At 39.4% G+C, this 5,547-nt stretch overlaps 1 protein-coding gene across 3 annotated transcripts in view; it reads right to left on the bottom strand.

Moving 5' to 3' along the window:
• The window catches only part of LOC123972848 (disco-interacting protein 2 homolog C), a 459,676-nt gene that overhangs the window by 344,381 nt on the left and 109,748 nt on the right, over window positions 1–5,547 (bottom strand). The window lies entirely within an intron of this gene.

Genomic DNA, 5,547 nt, shown 5'->3' with positions numbered 1-5,547 from the left:
AGGGGGGGGGGGGGCTAAAATGCTTTTTTAATAAATCTTGGTTGAGTGACTGAAATGTTTTGAGTTCAGTTTGAAAGCCATCCAGGACCATGATACATAAAACACAGGAGACAGTCCTGTGTGAGGGCTAGTATGTAGTCAAATGAAAGACAAGTGAAGCTTTGAGCCCCTGAATTTGAATCTGCACCAGTACAGCTTGTCCAGGGAGGAGACTGGGGTTTTCTCCCAGCACTGATGCTGGTGTGGTCTGTGTTCAGTTGGGAGATGTTGGAAACTCCTCTTACATTGGTCCCACATGTCGGCTTCCTCTCCTGTGTGGAGGCTTTAGTGTTTTGGGTGTGTTCTTTATTGACCTACACTTCTCCAGTGTTGGTCCCAGTTGTAGGGTTTTCCTCCAGTATGACCTCCCATGTGATCTTTCATGTGATTGATCAGTCTGCTCACAGTTTTGACGTCTGGATCTGACTGTGTTTCTGTAAAGCCATGAACCATCCACTGTGTGTCTTCCTGCCCGGTTGACAGTTTATTGTTAGAGGATAATAGATGTGTAGACATACGGGGCTTTGCTTTGCACCATCTAAGACTTGGAAAGGTGATTTCAGTGTTTCTGTATGTATTCAAATGAAATATTTAGTCTCGTAGAGCAGCACCTGTTGAAATGGTTGCTTGGCAGGGCTGGGTACCCAGACATAATACAGACAGAATACACATTTTTTCAATGTTAATTTTTGAGGGACTACATAGACTCTAACAGCCCCTTTCAACACTTTTCCGGGGATCAAGGAACCTTTTTTAAGAACTTAGGAACCTGGGCCGATGTTCCTAGCCTGCAGAAAGTCCCTGCTTGAGGTGGTAGTACTATTGTAGTAAACTATAATGAGCAACACGATGGGAAAAATGATTTCTTAAAGAAAGCCATTGTTTGTTTTAATAATGCTAATTTACTGAATATTCACAGTTCTAAAGATGCAGGGGACACAAACAGGAAAACTGAAAAAAGGACTTATTAGTTCCTCAGTTTAGTTTCTGGTGCTTCTTAGTTCCTGGAACTATTTGGTCAAAAGGGGGCTTTAGGGAGTTTGGTCGACTAGTATGTAATGTTGCTGTGTTTAGTAGAGTCAGGCAAATTATTTATACTCTATATAATATAATATAATGATATCTGATTTCTTTCAACAAAAAAGGGATTCATTTAAAACTGCCTTCATGTTCGAAATATTTAGTAACTGGTGTTGACATCCTGGGATGCCCAGCCCTGCTGTTGAACCAATACTTGACATGATTGTACAAAAAAGCCACTTTCTTTCTAGTTTATCGCAGTGCCCTTTAGTCATTATTGTTGAAACACTGTTTTGGGGATTCTGTCTGTGTCACATTTGTTATGGTACTTTTAAAACTGGTGAAATCTCCCAAGAGTGTTGTGGTGCGTTTGCTTTCACCTGCTTTGCTATTACAGTGCCACTAAAACACTCAATTGCACACAAGCGAATGGGAGAGGCTGTAGTGATGTGTGTGTGTGTGTGTGTGTGTGTGTGTGAGAGAGATGATTTCACTCTGTTACGAGAACAAAGTCTGTGTGTCTGTCTGTGCGGTGATACCAGTCAACGTCTAAAAAATGTGTCGGATGTTGTAATAACAGGCAGTTCAAGTTTCGACTGCTGTACAACTGTTGTACTGCTGTTGTACTCTTCATGCCTTACATGATGAGCAAAGTAGTTTATTCAGACTAATTGTTTCTAAGTCCAGCTTTAGGTCTGTGGAGCTCTTTGCTGGTTTGTAACTAAAGTGTTTATTGAAAAAAGCACATTGACCTGACGAACACGTCTCCCCACAGAGGGTAAAAAGCACATTTTTGTGGATACCCACAGTTTTTTATGTGTGTACATTTGGTAACACTTTACAGCTGCCTTTTTGCACTGTATTAGCCCGATGAGATGTATTTCTAACAACAGAAAGTAACACACCATGTTTGTTAAAATAAAATTGGATTTTGAGGTGTTAAAACAGCATCATTACATTGAAGAGATTTTCAATAAACTTACAGTGCTTGTCAGAAGGCAAATGTAAAGTGGTAACCTCCTCTTACTTCAACATTTGTATCATGATAAACTGTAATATATTAAGAAGGTAGCCGATGTGGCTGTAGAGTTTATTTCAGCTGCAGCAGTTTTATTAGCCTTTATAACTTTGATGACATGATCCTGCATTTCATTTGTTTTTATTTTGTTTAAATCAGATTTATTGTTCCTGATGGATGATTTTAGTTTATCTGCCAAATGCATAATATTCAAAAAAAACTGAGTTTGTTTTGTTTTTCCAGGGATGGCGAATGTAAAACAAAGTTTGGCATCTGGTTAATTATAAATTAGACCACTTATGTGCTTTTTCCTAAATCAGTTCTAGAAAAGTAGTCCACCCTGGTTTAATTGACAAAACATTTTATTTGTATGAAGAAAAACTTTGAATGTGTGTGTGTGAGTATTTGATCCCCAGTTTATCCAATACTGTTTTTCTTCCTTAAGGACAGTTTAAACAAGTTTCACTGCACTGAGCCACTCTGCTGCTGTGTTCATAATTCACCTGTTTTAACCGAATGTTCAGTCACTCTGTTCACATTGTCAGTCACAATGAAAGCAGATCACATCATCACTGAGCACCGGTCATCTCAGCTCCACCGTCTTGAAGCCTTGGTAAACTGTGGCTCCTTGGTGTTAAGTGTTTAGTGTGATCACAATGGTTGATGTAGAGCGCTACAGCTCAGTGCTCAGAAGAAAAAAAAATGACAACCTGTTGGCAGCAGTTTTGTGGATTATAGCTGTGTGATAAGGAACAAGCATCTGCTTGTGAAATCAAAATAAAACATTTGTGCTGTTTTCTACTTGAGTGGTTTTTGGGTTGCATATTATTGTCTTGGCAAAAGATTTAGATTCATTTCACTGAATGCTACCTGCCAGTCACTGCAAACGTCTAAAGGTAAATACATGTACAAAATGGCAGAATGTTTTAATGTAACTGCGGCTGTTGAGTGTTTGAACCCAACTGGAAGGAAGAACACGAAATTGAATGCTACTGTAACTAAAGAAAACTGAAAAAACAACAAAAATACTCTTGAATAAATAAAAAGAATATCTTGTACGTGTATGTAAAACTTGTATGAGCCCCAACTACTTCAATTAGTAGCCTATTTAGTTGCCTTTAAGAAAAACAAACAGTAGAAATATTTCTGGTGTTAACTGCTTCGGGTGCAGATGGAAGATTATTTCTGCAGATGAGAACAGTCTCAAACGGAGCTGAGGAGGGGAGGGTTGTGTTAAACTGAGTAAAGGCTTGATCAGTTCGTAACCTTAAGGGTTTTATATGCGGCCCAGCCATATACTACATTTTGACCTGGTCTTTTTTTTTATGAATTATGCAGGAAGTATTTTAATACAATACGAGTCCACTGTAAAGTATCTGGTTACACATTACATTAGAATTTTCAGCCATGCTGCAGCTGCAGAAGATTTGGCGAAAGAATAAAGTACTACAGACGAAGAACCACACCAGATATTTATTTTCAATGGACCAACGATGAGCTGGAACTGTTACTGACAGTAACACAAAGTAAATACAGCAAATGCAAAAGTATGAGTGTAGGCTATAAGTGTTATTTGCACAGTACAAAATATTTTAATAAACATAGCAAAACTAAAACTCAGTAGCACTGTGTTTTTGCTTTGCATAACTGATGAGACCCAATCAGAGAGCCAAATGTGAGCGTGTGCGTCGTTCTAAAGTCCTCTGTTTTTGACCGTCCGCAATAAAACGCTACCCAGAGCTTTAAAACGAAAACGGGGTCGGCAGCGTTTTCAAACTTCTCCGTTTTAGGTCTTCGGATTCACCGTTATAGTCTGGATGGGAGGTGCAAATGTTGCAAAAGGTGTCCGTTTTAAAACCAAAACGTAGTAGTGTGGATGGTGCCTGAGTGGTTAAGGTGTTGTCTCAGGCCTAGTCCACACGGACACGTGTATTTTTATAAACAGTTTTTCCTCCTTCGTTTTAAAAAAATCTCTGTCTACACGAAAACGCAAAAACACGCTATCAAGCGCTGTCCAGAGAATGCCAAACCACCAGGCGGCGATAAGACCCTAACAGTAAAGCCACGTTGGCGTACAAGCTGACATCAAACACAGCAGATAACGGTGCGCACTCTGACGTCGCAATGCAAAAGCTCCGGTTTTACTGTCTACAGACAACACTGCAACCGGAGTTTCTTAAAATCCTCATCCTGGCAGCAGTTTTCAAAAATGTTCGGCTTCAGAGACCTGATACTGCGTTTCCATGTGGACGAATGGCCAAACACCGTAGAAGAAGTCACGGTTTTGTGTAGACAGGGTCTTAGATAAGAGATTTGGGAAAAAACATTCAGAATTAGTCAGTGGTCAAGAAAAGGTGATTTAAAAAGACCACTCAACTAAATACTGGCGCTGGCCGTGACTCTTTCATATTAAATTTATATATATATATAATAGTTTCCTTTACCTGGCAAAAATGTCAATCACCGTGACAGATTTCCTACGAGACCAGGGGTCCCAGAGGAAGCCGTCACACTAATGGAGGAAAGAAATGGCAGCTGAGATGCAGAAGTCCAGTATTAATGATTTTATTCTCTGAGAATATAAAGTTAATTTAACAGCATTGTTGATTGCCGTGTGATTTGTGAATAATGTTTTTACTCAATTCATCATGCTCCCGACAAAGAGCCTAAAGATAGACATAAATAACACCAATGGTTGTTTCCAGGCCTGGGTCAATTATCAACTTAAATTCTCTTAATTACTGACTCTTTACCAACCATGTTTCCTGTACTGCTTCAGTATGCCTTTAGTGTGTTCATTTAGAGTCAAGCAGAGTCACTGCTGATTCCTTACAGATATACTGACATGCAAAAATGTCTAGGAGGAGCACCTGAATAAGACATCAAGAGGATAGTGACATGAATGTGTTGCAGACCTCAACAGAGCTTGACAGGAATTATTGCACATATGAAAAGCATGACAAAATGAACCTACGTAGTAACTTTATGAAGATAGTTTTGCAACCCTGAAATGGAGGACCATAAAAATGACTTTACTTATTTACAGTTTTTCTCCATTGCTTAAACCCATTTCTTGAAAGTATGCCTCTTTTTCTCAAAACTCTAAACACAAATCCACAACTTCTCACCCAGTTCTCCAAACATCCTATTTACAGGTCAAAATGCAGCAGTCCACTCAAAACCATTCAGTCTTCCTGAAAAACCAAACTTTGCCCTCAGGCATAACACACAAGCCCTCAAAACACACACACACAACAGTTTTACACACTGGTGAGAGAAATTCAAAACAATACTACAAAAACTGGTTGTGACAGGGCCAGAAAATGGCAGATGACTTTTTATGCATCTGGTGTGTTTTAATTTGCGTGCTGTGCTTTCTAAAGTTTTACTTAGTGGCTGGACTGCCCCTAAACATCACACCTCCACTGACATCATAATCACCAATGAGCAACAGGTGTGGAAGCCAAAAG

The sequence above is a fragment of the Micropterus dolomieu genome, linkage group LG06, assembly GCF_021292245.1.
Source record: "Micropterus dolomieu isolate WLL.071019.BEF.003 ecotype Adirondacks linkage group LG06, ASM2129224v1, whole genome shotgun sequence".
In the NCBI taxonomy this organism is placed as follows: domain Eukaryota; kingdom Metazoa; phylum Chordata; class Actinopteri; order Centrarchiformes; family Centrarchidae; genus Micropterus; species Micropterus dolomieu.
Note: the sequence above shows the minus strand (reverse complement) of the source record. Positions and strands in the feature narration are given on the sequence as shown.